The sequence below is a fragment of the Lathyrus oleraceus genome, chromosome 6 (genome assembly GCF_024323335.1).
Source record: "Lathyrus oleraceus cultivar Zhongwan6 chromosome 6, CAAS_Psat_ZW6_1.0, whole genome shotgun sequence".
Lineage (NCBI taxonomy): Eukaryota > Viridiplantae > Streptophyta > Magnoliopsida > Fabales > Fabaceae > Lathyrus > Lathyrus oleraceus.
Window position 1 is genome coordinate 446,465,908 of NC_066584.1, and position 13,770 is coordinate 446,479,677.

General features: G+C 32.8%; 1 long non-coding RNA gene across 1 annotated transcript in view; it reads right to left on the reverse strand.

Annotated features, from left to right (window-relative positions):
• The window catches only part of LOC127097796 (uncharacterized), a 13,720-nt gene extending 3,805 nt beyond the window's left edge, over window positions 1–9,915 (reverse strand). The window contains exon 1 of the long non-coding RNA XR_007793177.1: window positions 9,379–9,915. This is a non-coding gene — a long non-coding RNA (uncharacterized LOC127097796). The remainder of the gene's footprint in view (window positions 1–9,378) is intronic.
• Window positions 9,916–13,770: the final 3,855 nt, after the last annotated feature.

Consider the following 13,770-nt stretch of genomic DNA (forward strand, 5'->3'; position numbering starts at 1 on the left):
CATTTTTGCAAACAAATTGGTTGACTGACGTCACACCATATGTGGGTTCTGTATCTATCACTATCCTAAACCGTAGGGGTTCCCTTTTGTTTGTCGCAATCTCTAAACCCGTAGGGGTTTCCATATGTCTGTCACTATCTCTTAACCCGTTTAGGTTTCCTTAGTTCTATATTTATCCTAACCTCACATTTCATCTCCATGAAAAAACTTTTAGCATACCTAAAAAATGAAGGACAAATATTTTTGCATACCCATACATTTGCATACCCTTTCCACTTTCGACTTTCCTCCAACTATCTAGCCAGAAGACTTACTGATAATCATAAATTAACTTGTCATATGTTCAAAGAAACTATGGAGGGACTCAATAGGGGAAAGTACCATTGAAGAGAGAGGGAAACCCTTCGCCATGCCAGCCACATGCCTACCCAATGCTTCAAATATAGACACCCTGGATGATGCCTCCACCATAAAATTTGCATTTGTATCCTCATGCACTTCATTAATCAAGACAAAGGAAGCTTGGAAGGAAACTATATCCCATACTAATGTCTCTTGACTTACTCGGAGATGCCCTAGTGAAACTACAATCACTGGATCCTTCCCTCGTCCATACCCTACAAGGCATGACGAGAATGTCCGATGTGAGCACAAAGTACAAGACCTACAGTCGACTTTGAAAGAGGAGTCCCATTGGTGAATGATCACCCCTTATCTTTACAAGTGCATGAACTTCAAGAAGTGTCTCATAAAGTCAATGGATCAACAAGGAAGCTCACCCCTAGGATCCATAGATTTTATCATTTCCAGTTGTAACTTGTTTTTGCTAAGTGTTGTTTGTATTTAAAAATTTTACTCTTTGAAAAGTAATTCTAATAAAATGAGCATGCATTTTTGGAATCAATCCATTTGTTTTCACTCATTCTTATGCCATCATAAAAATCATAATAAAAAAAATCAATGCCTTTTTGTTTTGTTTTTCACCTATTAACAAACTTATGAGGAGAATGATGTAAACAAAATAACCGAATTTGCTGACGTATGCTTTTAATAGTAAGACTTGGCTGACGATGTAAGGTATTGTTTCACTCCCCAAACACTGGAGAAATAAGGAGATAATCAATAGTCAACCCCCCTCGAGCCAGAAATCGGTGTTTCCTTTTCTATTCATATAAAACCCTTAATCTTAACTAGGGCATGGTAGTTTTTCAATTAAGTCAATGATGCATTATGATCTCAAGAGAATTGTTCCATATAATCACAAGGATAATAGGTTCAAGCACATCTTCTTCCTCACATACATCATCCAACGTCGAGGAAGCTAAGAAAATACAAAGCTCACGATACCTAACATGGAAGTCACAACTTTGGAAATCAAAATCAAATATCACAAGAGTTGTTTCAAAAATAAAATTCTGCTAAGTCAAAAAGAAAACCTAAAAATTTGACTTAGGCAAAAGTTAGGGCATCATGTTTCAAAAAGAGTCAGCTAAGTCAAAAACTAAAAAAGATTTGACTTAGGAAAAAGTTAGGGCTTCCCGATAGACCACAAATTCAAAAGAATTGGTCCATGGAAAAGTAGGGATTAAAAAGAAAAAAAAAACTAAAACTAAAACTAGTTTGTAAGTGAAAGTAGGTGACTACCACCTCATGAATCTCATCAGTGCTTGAATCATTACATCTACCTACATAATTATCTATCAAAATATCGGGCATAATAAAAATCTTTTTTGAAAACATCTCTTAATTAAATTTTAAGACATTAAAGGGATCATATTCTTCTAGTGATGCATCCCAAGCAAGACACAAGGTCCCTAATCAACAGTCACAATTTAACTAGTACATAAGTTTCTTTTTTTCAATAACACGTTACCAGATATCAAGAGCATCATGTCTCATTTCATGGAGATATCATAGTCTCAAAGGTCGGAGAGTCGGAATGTTACAAAAGACACCGGTTTCCACACATCCACATACATATGCCATAAAAGAGGCGTCAACCCAAATAATGCATCATGCATAAACAACATACATCGTCTTAAAACACGCATCCACGTGAACATACATAACATAACATAGGATTTGAAACCGCTCCTAGAATTCCAATCCCCAACTATACCAATACAATTCCCCGAGTCGGATACTTATTGGCCTTTCCCAGTAAGTAACATTTCCACAAGAACCTTTCAACAAAGGATCTCTCCAGCAAGCTTACTCACCGTGAGTCTTCACAAGAACCTATTCAGTAAAACGATCATCCCAAATGATCTTTATCAGCCAGTGAGCAGGTGTTCATCTCTCACATCTCCAACTTAGCAACTTATCCCACGCATGAGATAAGTTCCACCAAGTACACATGGTTTCAACATACAACAATCGGATGATTGTTAGAGTCCTACCAAAATTCCAAAATGATCGGATGATCATAGGAATTGCAACAACTGGAGGATTGTCAGAGTCCTACCAAAATTCTAAAATGATCTAATGATCATAGGAATTGCAACGACCGAAAGATCGTCAGAGTCCTACCAAAATTCTAAAATGATTAGATGATCATAGGAATTACAACGATCGGAGGATCATCAGAGTCCTACCAAATTTCTAAAATAATCGGATGATCATAGGAATTGCAACAACTAGAGGATCGTCAGAGTCCTACCAAAATTTCAAAATGATCGGATGATCATAGGAATTGCAACGACCGAAGGATCATCAGAGTCCTACCAAACTTCCCAAATGATCGGATGATCATAGGAATTGCAACCACCAGAGGATCGTCAGAGTCCTATCAAAATTCCAAAATGATCAAATGATCATAGGAAGCAACGACCGAAGGATCGTTAGAGTCCTACCAAGATTCCAAAAAGATCAGATGATCATAGGAAGCAACGATTAGAGGATCGTCAGAGTCCTACCAAGATTCCAAAATAATCAAATGATCATAGGAATTGCAACAATCGGAGGATCGTCAGAGTCTACCCGATTCCCATAAAATGATTGGATGATCTTAGGAATCGTAAGCAAGTTTCACCTTGAGGGGTTCAAACTGACCAAAAGGGTTCTACTAGAGTTTTATGAAACAAAGACCGGAGGATCGTCAGAGTCCTATCAAAATTTTATAACGTGACCGGATCATCATATGAATCATTACAAGTTTCACTCGGATGGGCTGAAACTAATCAACAGGATATAACCAGGGTTCCATCAGATTGGGTATGTTTTATTCACGAGGGTTCCACCAAAAGTTGGTTTGAATACCAACAGAGCACTCGAAGCATCTAGTCCTTACTAATCCCGAGAGAATCTACTAACTCCATGGACAAAGTTATGGTCTCTCTATATATTTAATCATCTCTCCTGAAGGATGAAGACTCATCATCGTCATCATCTCAGTTTGAAGCTGATTAAATAGGGACAACTATCGTATCCCAAAATTTGCCCATCCTTCGTATGCTTTCTAGTACCACTTTATTTCAAATAAATGAAATGACATAATTGGTGAGAGAACATGTGTAAGGATTCGTGAGTGCAAGAGGTCCCTTTGTCACTTTTAGTGCATTTTTTCTCTTTTATTTATTTTTTCTTTATTTCTAACTTTTTTTTTGAATTATTTTCAAATCAGAAAAAATCACAAAAATTGTATTTTTTATGTTTTATTATTAATATTCATTTTTTTATTATTAAAAAACGTTTAAAATATCATTTCTTTTTCATTAAAATCAGAATTTTATCCAATATTAGTTTAATTTTTTTTTAAATCGGATTTGCTATTTTTAGCACCTTTTATATCTCGCTGATCAAGCAATGAACCTTGACCTTTTACCTGTGATATTCATCATACAAAAAATTTAATTTGATTTTTAATTTGACACTATTTAATTTTTTTCCGATTTTGTTAACTTAGTTATTAGTATAAATAAGGTCTTTTTCCACACTAATTTTGAAACACCAATGAGGACGATTACACATAGTTTTACACAGAGTTCTACATATTTTTATAGAATCTCAAACTAATTTAAAGGATCCAACTTTATTTTTCACACTTTTTAAACTTTTTTCATTTTTTAATCATTTAACCATATGAAGATTTCTCTTGATGGTTCTTTTTTTTCATAAAAATTTTATTCATTACAAATTTTTCATTCACACACTTATCACACTATGTTTTTTAAATACTAAAGTCTTTTTGAAGTCAATTATTCTTATCCCTACCATTTTGTCTCTTCCTCTATATAGTTATTTGGTTAATATCATCATTCTATCTACTTCCTTATGATTCAATACATACATAAAAAATAATTATTTATTTTAATAATACTATTAGTTTTTTTTAGTCCCATTAAATTTTTTTTTTTTACTTAAGTTAAATTTTTTACTTTTTAATTTTTATTATCTTAATATTTCTTTCTTAAAGTTTAGTATTTAATTTAATTTTAATTTGTATCCTTAAATTTTTAGGGTTGTTTCTATCTAGTTTGAAAATTGTAATTAAAATCAATTAATATTTATACATTCATTCACAATTAATATGTAAGATATTATATTCTTAATTTAATGATAATTTCAAATTTGTAGAAGTATTTTTTTAATATTGTGTTTTATTTAAATAAGGTATTAAATATTTAATTAATTTTAGTAATTTATTAAATAAAGTAACATTTGAGACAACTTGTAACAAATAACGCATGACACATGGCATATAAAATAGAAATTTTAGTTGAGCTGTAAAAATAGGATTTTGATTATATTTATCTTGATAAAAGGAAAAAAATTAAAAGTTTAGTACAGGATATATATTATATATATATATATATATATATATATATATATATATATATATATATATATATATATATATATATATATATATATATATATATATATATATATATATATATATATATATATATATAGAGAGAGAGAGAGAGAGAGAGAGAGAGATATTACAAATATTTTATAATCTTTTAGTGTGTGAAATTGAAAAATATTATTTGTATTGGAAGAATGATTAAAAAAATTTAGAATATTAAAAGTCATAAGAAAATAATAATAAATCTAAAATTTTATGTATTTTGATTTTTTTTTTGTCAATAATAATATCCATTAAGAAAACTACAAATGAAGTGGGTTCGTTGCAGATGTGCCTACAAGATGGAATTCAACATATTTGATGCTTAAAAGTGCTCTTAAATATCAACGTGCATTTGAAAATCTTCATTATTACGATGCAAATTATACAAGTCAAAAGAAGAGTGAGTGAGACTTGAAAAATGACTGGAAAAAAAAAAAGAGAATGGTTTCAATAAAGAGAGAGCAAGATGAGAGAAAGACACCGAGTGAGGAAGATGAATTTTTTTTCTATGTTTTCACCCAAAAGGGCGACACCTTCTTCATTCCAACTAGGGGTAGTAAAACGGGTCGGGGCACGCTGGGCCGGTCCGCGCCCCCACCAAAAAATGGCGGGCTGGGTTGGGATTTTGAGCCCCCTACCCGTTTCGCCCACCCCTCCAAAACAAAAATACCCGCGGACGGAATACATAATGGGGTGGGGTTGACCCGCTAGCCTGTTAAAAAAAATTAAAAAAAAAACTACCTAAAAAAATGTCCATGACCCATTTTGAAAAAAAGGCATATGACCCAATAATAATATCCATTAAAAAAAACTACAAATGAAGTGGGTTCGTTACAGATGTGCCTACAAGATAGAATTCAACATATTTGATGCTTAAAAGTGCTCTTAAATATCAACGTGCATTTGAAAATCTTCATTGTTACAATGTAAATTCTACAAGTAATCCTTCAAAAGAAGAGTGGGTGAGACCTGAAAAAATGAGTAGGTTCTTGTTGCCATTTTATGAAATTACCACTTTGATGTCCGGAACAAGCTATCCCACTTTCAATTTGTACTTCTTGCAAATTTGGAATATTCAATGTCTTTTGATAGACAACCAAAAAGATGTAAATGAAATTTTAAAAAAAAATGAATGAAAGCATGATTATGAAATTTGAGAAGTATTGGAATGAATATAGTGTTGTTCTTGCATTTGGGGTTGTCTTAGATCCAAGAATGAAGTTGGACTCATTGAGATATTGTTATAAAGTGATTGATCCACTAAATTGGTAATTGAAGTTAGAAAACAGAAAGCTGAAATTGTATAAGTTGTTTGCAGAATATTCTATTTCTTCTTCAAATGCTTCAAGTATTCCTCCTACTACCTCTTCAACTATGTCAACTGAGCCAAGCCTATTTGATGTAAGTTTTTTATTCATGACTTACTAATTGGTTTCTTACAAATAATATGAAATCACGATTTAATAATTGGTTTCATTTAACTTTATGTTATTATTCAATTGTCATAATTTTAGGAAATTAGATTGGATAGACAACAATCTAGTACAACTAAAAGAAATGGTCAAAGTCACCTTGATATGTATTTGGAAGAGGCGGCTTTGGATCTTGATTACACAGAACATTTGGATGTACTACAATGGTGGAAGAACACTAGACATAAATTTCCCAAACTTTTAGTAATGGCTCGAGACTTGTTAAGCATTCCTATTACCACTGTTGCATCCGAAACTTTCTTTAGTATTGGTTCTAGAGTGCTTAACAAGTATAGAAATCGACTATTGTCTGAAAATGTTGAAGCATTGTTTTGTTCTCGCAATTGGTTGCATGCCTTTGATAATGGTAATTATTTTTAGTATGAATATAGTTATCTACTATTTTTTAATACTTTTTCTAACCATTTAATTTATTTCATTGTTTTATAATGTAGATGGAAATGATGATGACAATGAAGATGAAAAAGAAGGTTTAACTTCTTCTAAGAGTGCATCTAATATTCTTGACCTTGATATATGATTAGAATTTAGTTTTAGAGTGCTTCACTCTTATTTTGTTAGGCAATGTTATTAGAGTTTTGGTTGGTTAAACTTAAACTTTGATGTTGTACTTAATACTTATTATGGTTTTTTTTGGTTGAACTTAAACTTTGGTTGCTTGATGGTTAAAAGTTAATGATTGCTTGATGGTTTAACTTAAATATTTATTTTAGTTGGTTGAAATTTGAAAGTTAATACTTGTTGATGATTCTACTTCTATTTTAGATAAATACTTGTTGAATTCTCTATTTTTGATTGAAGGGTAATACTTTGATGGTTTTAGTCTTTTGCCATTTATACTTTCTAATTATTGGTTAGATGTTTTCTTATTGAAATGTAAAAAAAAAAATAGTTTTTTAATTTATTTAAAAAATGAAAATAAAATAAAATAAAAAAGGTGGGAAAGTCTGTCGGCCACCAACCTGCCCCCTTGGCGGGGTGGACTATATTTTTATGCCCATTTCAACTTGGCGGGCATGCCCGCCCCGCTTCTTTTTTGGCAGACATTAGGCAGAGTGAGCGACCCGTTTTGCCACCCCTAATTCCAACAAGTAATCCAAATTTCTTTTTTCTTTCTTTTTTATTTATTATTATAATTATTATTTATTTTTTCTATTTTAGAATTAAGTTTTTATTTGATTTGGACCTTTATCTTTATCTCTATGTGCTAACTCACACCTTATGCTCCTTATTAGAGTTTCTCTAGTTTAAGTTCATTTATCTTATTAGCTTATTCATTTTATTTAAGTTATTTAAGTTATTTTATTTAATTCATTTAATTTTATGAACGTAGTTTATTATCTTAAGTAAAAAATGCATAAAAATATAATTTGTTATTTATTTAGTTATTCAGTTTATTACATAAAAACCAAATATGATTAAAAACACAAAAAAACTTTTTTTTTTATTTTTAATTAGTTGATTTATCCCATTAGGTTAATTAAGTTAATTGTTTGTACATATTTATTTTTATTATCCGATTAAATTCAAATGTTCACTTTCTTTTGTAAATAATTGTAAATAGAATCATGAGACCCTGGTACATAAATCAAACTTTTTCCTAATCAAAATTAACTAATCTTTTTCACAATTCAAAAACAACAAAAATGATAACCATGTATATATGATCATTACTTTATTTTCTAAACTAAACTAAAATCATATTTTTACAAACAAAATTGGTTGACTAGCTTCACACCTTATCGATCAATAATTCAAATTAAAACCTAAAATCAATCCAAACGCATCAAATACTTTTTTCTCCGTCCTTGTGCATTGAGACTTTTTTCTCAAACAAACTATTGCTCCGCCCCCGTGTGTTGAGGCCTTTTCATAAATAAAATCAAAAAACACACCAATATTTTTTAGAAGAATTACGGTACTCTGATCTTTCATCAAACATGAGGGTACGTAGGCATAGAGTCGTATCACTTTAGCGAGTACAATAAAAAAATATTTTCGGTGTCCTTATTTTCAATCAAACTTTCTTGTAATAATTACCTATCGCTTGTAAGTAAATAAACTAAGCAGATAATAAGTAACATAAGCAAACATTTCCTTATGCAAACACACTAACCCTAGATTTAGAGGAGGATCCCATTGGGTACAATGAAAGTGAGGGGTGCCTAATACCTTCCCATTGCTTAATCGACTCCTGAACCTTAGTCTCTCCCCTTAACTTATAGGTTTTATCATTATTTTCATGTTCCTTAGGAACAAACAAAGGATGACGACGACTCTGTAAATTTTATAGTCACGACAACAAACATCTAACAAACTCTTTAACAACCTACTAAAAAACTAACTACATTATAACTTCCAAATTACATGTGTCCTAGTGAAATACCCAAAATCCCATTGAGCTAGAATTCCCTCCAAATTTCTAATAACTAACTTTCAAAGGCCAAACAAACACAATTACATCTCATGTTTTTTCACTAAACTTAGCACAACAGAAACACAAACCACTTGCAATCTCATTCCTCACTAACACAATTTATAACAAACTCCTCATCGAGCACTCTCAACAATTGATTAACCCTAGCCATTGATTACTATCAAGGGCCCCAAATCCATGATTCCTAACTGCCTCAACCTCTTTTACCTTCATTCTACCATCTCTTCATCTATATAAACACATATTTATTGCTTCACTCACAAGTCATCTTCACCATATTGTTACTCTGTCAAATTCTCACCCCAAACCTCACAAAAAAAATCTCACATAAAGCTTCTTGAACCATCCTTTTGAGAGCTATCAATCATGCTTTGAATGAGGTGAAGCATAACGCTTATCCACAACCTTAATCAATTCCATCATCACTATCTCTGCAAATACTCAAGCCCTAGTTCTATCCTAATACATCAACAACAACAATAGTTCACACAAAAGACTCAAAACTCAATCATAAAATTCACATAAGAAACATAATAAGAAGGAAGTAGAAGAAGGAGTTTGAATCAATATTAAGAATTTGAAAATAACATTCATACTTGGAATCAGTTGGAGCCTCCTTTCTGGGTTTCTTGATAATCATATTCAAGCTTTACGATACCCTCCAAAGTGAACCTCTGTTTCGTAGATAGGTCTTCGTGTCCCTCTAAATATTAATCTTACTGCTGCATCTTTGTTACCATATTATAGCTCATGCGTTATTGAATAAAACCCCTAAGGTTTTGCTCCAATTCCATGGATTATTGGCATTTAATTTTCATTCGAAGTGTTCTAGGGTTTCAAGGTTAGGGGTAGATTGAAGGATATGGTGTTTTATTGGGAGAAACGAAGGTTGAGGATGATTAAGGTATGGAGAAAGGAGTTGAATGGTGGTGGTTAGATGTGGTTCTGGGTCATGCCATTACCGGAGGAGATTTCCGGTGTGGTGGTGGTGATTTCAGGTGACGTGGACATGAAAGAATAGGGAGAGTCTGAGTGAGGGAAATGAGACTGAGTTCAGTCTTTTCCCCCCTTTCATTTTGCTCATGGGCTATAAAACCCAAGACAATTGGCCTTTTCCATAGTGCACCACCTAATTTTCCTGTTACACCCCAAATTTTGATGTCAACAATAAACTTGGGGTTTAATCCACGGCCCATGCACCCAGTTGCTACCCATACACCCAATTCTTCACTCTGCATCTCCCTGGCAGATTGATTTTATTTATTTCTTTTTCTTAGGAATTTATTTTTCTTATTTATTTTTTTTATCAAATTGGCATCTTGTTATGATTAGATTTTAGTCTAATAAATTTAGGATTTAAACTTCTTAACTAGAAGTAGATTAAAATTAGATTAGAAATTTAGGGTTTTGTGATATTAATATAAATTTCTTTCCTTTTATTTATCTTTAAAATCCATGACTTCCATTATGATCATTCCTTGATTCTTCTTGATGAATAAAGCTTGACCTATAATATTGCACGCCCCCTTTTGAATTAGTTTAATTAGCTGATTAAAAGTCATTTTAGTCAATTAATTAAATTGAGATGTTTCTTTAGGCCTCTTACCATGATTAACCATTTAGATTAATTGAAGGATCAAAACCTTAGGGTGAAAACTTTGGAACAATTGCATGACAACATTAGGGTGTTTTCCCATTTTAATCATGTCAAATTAAAACCATTTTTTCCAGTAAACCAAAAATACTTTAAAAAAACTACGACGTGAATTGTGTGCCACGAGCCTTAAGAAATGGAGAAGAATGAGAGAGTGTATTCCTTTCTTTATTCTGAATATCTTTGGATACAAGACACATGACCCGGTTGTTCAAAGTATTCACCTTCATTCATATACTTTAGTGCAATTTAAATCAAGGCAATTTTCATAATTGAATGAAGAAAAAGGAGGAGGACGTAAACTCTCTCTCTCTCTCTCTCTCCCTACAAATATTCAAACACTACTGTAGAGCTCCCTGCCTGAATATCCATCTTCATACTAAAATTAATCACAACCAATCAAATCCAATTTCCTTGCCTTAAGGCATTCAAAAACTTTCCACAAACGAACATGTCATTTCCGTTCTACCACAATACAAACAATGCTTAAACCTCTCACAGGCGAGCATAAAATCAACATTTAACTGCTAGAACGTGAATGTTAACATCGTTCAATAAAAATAACGAGTAAATACTTATTTTTTAACCCCAAGAACCGCGGGACTGAGATTTTTTCATTGCACTATGGGAATACATAGGCAAAAAATTTCGAAGTCTTGGCGAGCACATTAATTAAAAAGTTATTTTTCCCCTTAATTAAAATCAAACACAAGTAACCTTTAGATAACAACACCATCCATGCAAAACAATCAAAACATTTCTTGTTGAGTACAATGGATGCGAGAAGCGTTAATACCTTCCCCTTGCATAGTCGACTTCCGAACCCGAATTTGGTGTCAATGACCATCTCCTTTTCTTTTAAGGGTTTTATCGATATTTTCCATTTCCTTTAGAATAAATAAAGTTTGGTGGTGAATCTGTATTTTTCGCGGTGTAAAATTCCTTTTTGATAAAAACATTCTACTGTATCCTTCGGGTGGATGCATTCATCTATATCATGCCATGACTTTTATGAAACTTGTAGAATTTCTACTAATCAGTCTGTGCTAAATCCTTAACGACATGGGGTATTTCACACGATTTCTTTAAACTTGGTATTTGAACATTCCTGCAAGACTCTTTCCTTGGACGCGTTTAACAAAGTTTACTCTGAAAAACTAGATTATGGTTTCATATGTATTTCCTTATCTTTGTCCTCACAATGCTTGTGGTCCCATATCCTTTTACATATAGTGTTTCCAAATACCTTTTCATGTCAATATATTATTCTAGAATCATAATTATTGTAAGTTTTTCTTGGGTAAGGAAGTCACTCATGTTTTCTGGTTCTTCCAATCCTATCTTTGGCAATTCTATAAATATATTCTCAAAGTGTCTCTTTCTTCCTCTGGTGGATGACGTCGAGCACAACTACTGCCTCTGATTGATATTTATGGGCTATAAACTGTGAAGTAAACCCGTCACAAATTTTTTCCAAGAGTTGATAGAGTTCTCCTCTAAGGTCTTGAACCAGGTCATGTCAGCTCCTTTGAGGATTAATACAAAAAGTTTGTATTTCACTGCATTTTGGCTTGGTGGTAGTCAATTATGATATCCATGTGCTCCACGTGTTCATCGGGATCCTCAATCCCATTATAGATTTCAAATTTGGCAGCTTCTCCAAAGACTTAGAGATATGACAATCATTGATGTGTTTGATGAACTTATTCCTTCAATGGTAGGCACATGCATGATCAACATAACCATTCTAGTTTCCTATTCGAGAATGGTGAAATGAGATATTCTAAGACAAATCTATTTTGGGGGTGCATGACTGTTGTTTCTACCCTCAAAGTCACGGGGAGGATATTTTTTACCATAATGAGGATGGTGATGCCTCCTTGGTAACTCCCGCGCTTTAGATGGTCACGACCTGATGTCGATGAGAGCATCCTTAGGAGCGATTCCTGAGTTGGAATTTTTGTTGAGTTTTTTTTTATAAAAATGAGCATTGTGTTCTACTGTTGCAACAAGTTGAAAATGTTAGAATGAGTTATTTTTCATCTAGTGGACCTGAAGACCGAGGAGGAGGAAGATGATGCTGAAACACAAGAATTGTGTAATACCCCAAATTTCCTTAAATACTTAAATTCCTATTAATTGAGATCAGTTGAGTTCCTATGTGCTCTAAAAGTTGTCAATTGGGATAAATAGAGTAAATAGTGAGTTCAGGTTGACTTAATTAATTTTAATTAGGCATGACCTTTTATTACTTGGGACATTTCGGTAACACTAATAATGGGTCAATAGCTCTGGTAGAACAAATATTACAAGTGTAGTGCCACTTGAGATATTTGTTACTACCTGTAACCTTTTCTAACCACATGTTACTTGTGGAAAATGGTGGCCACATGTTATTATCTCTTACCAACTACCCGCATGCCATTTCGTTTTGCTCTATGTATCAAAAAGCTAGAGAGATAGAAGAAGAGGAAGCAAGCTAGTGAAGAAGAAGAAGAAGAAGAAGCTTGGAAAGAGCAAACGTTTGGGAACCAACACCATCATCTTCATCCTCATCTCATCTTCAATAACTTCTCCTCTTCCATTTCTTGAGGTGGGTTCTAGTTAGAAACCCTAGGATTTCTAGAAGATTAGAGTTATAGAATCATAACTAAATCATGAAAATCCATGCTATATGATGAATATTTCTCTTGATTTTGTTGATTTCCATGAACATGTGTTTTGGCATGTTCTTCATGATTATTGTGACTACATGATTTGCTGTGGTTGTGATTAAATGATTGGTTGTGGTTATGACCTTGAAATCCTTGTGGTTATGAACTTGTTATATATGTGTATATAAGCTTGTAGAGTGATGGGTTGGTTGGAAGAAGGAGTGGGTGTTTTGTTGGAAATGGTTTAATAGAGGAAGTGGTGTTCTGTGAAATGGAAAAGTGAAAATGTGTGTGGACCAATCGATTGGTCCCTGTCATCAATCGATTGCATAACCCTTTTTGTTTTACAGAAAATGTGATTTTAACAGGACCAATCAATTGACAGTGCATTACAATCGATTGCATAAACTTTCTCTTTATGAAAAGTGGAAAATTTTAGTGAGCCAATCGATTGGCACTGAGGATAAATCGATTGATCCTCTGAAAACATTGAAAAACAGAAATGTGAGAGGAACCAATCGATTGGGCCTCCCCAACAAATCGATTGACTTATGTTAAAAACTTCAAAATCCATTTCTTAAGTGTTCCTAAGTGCATTCTTCCAACCCTTAATCATTTGTGATGCTATGCTTATGTTGAATACATGCTAATGGTGGAAATTAAATGATGAATCTAGTGAG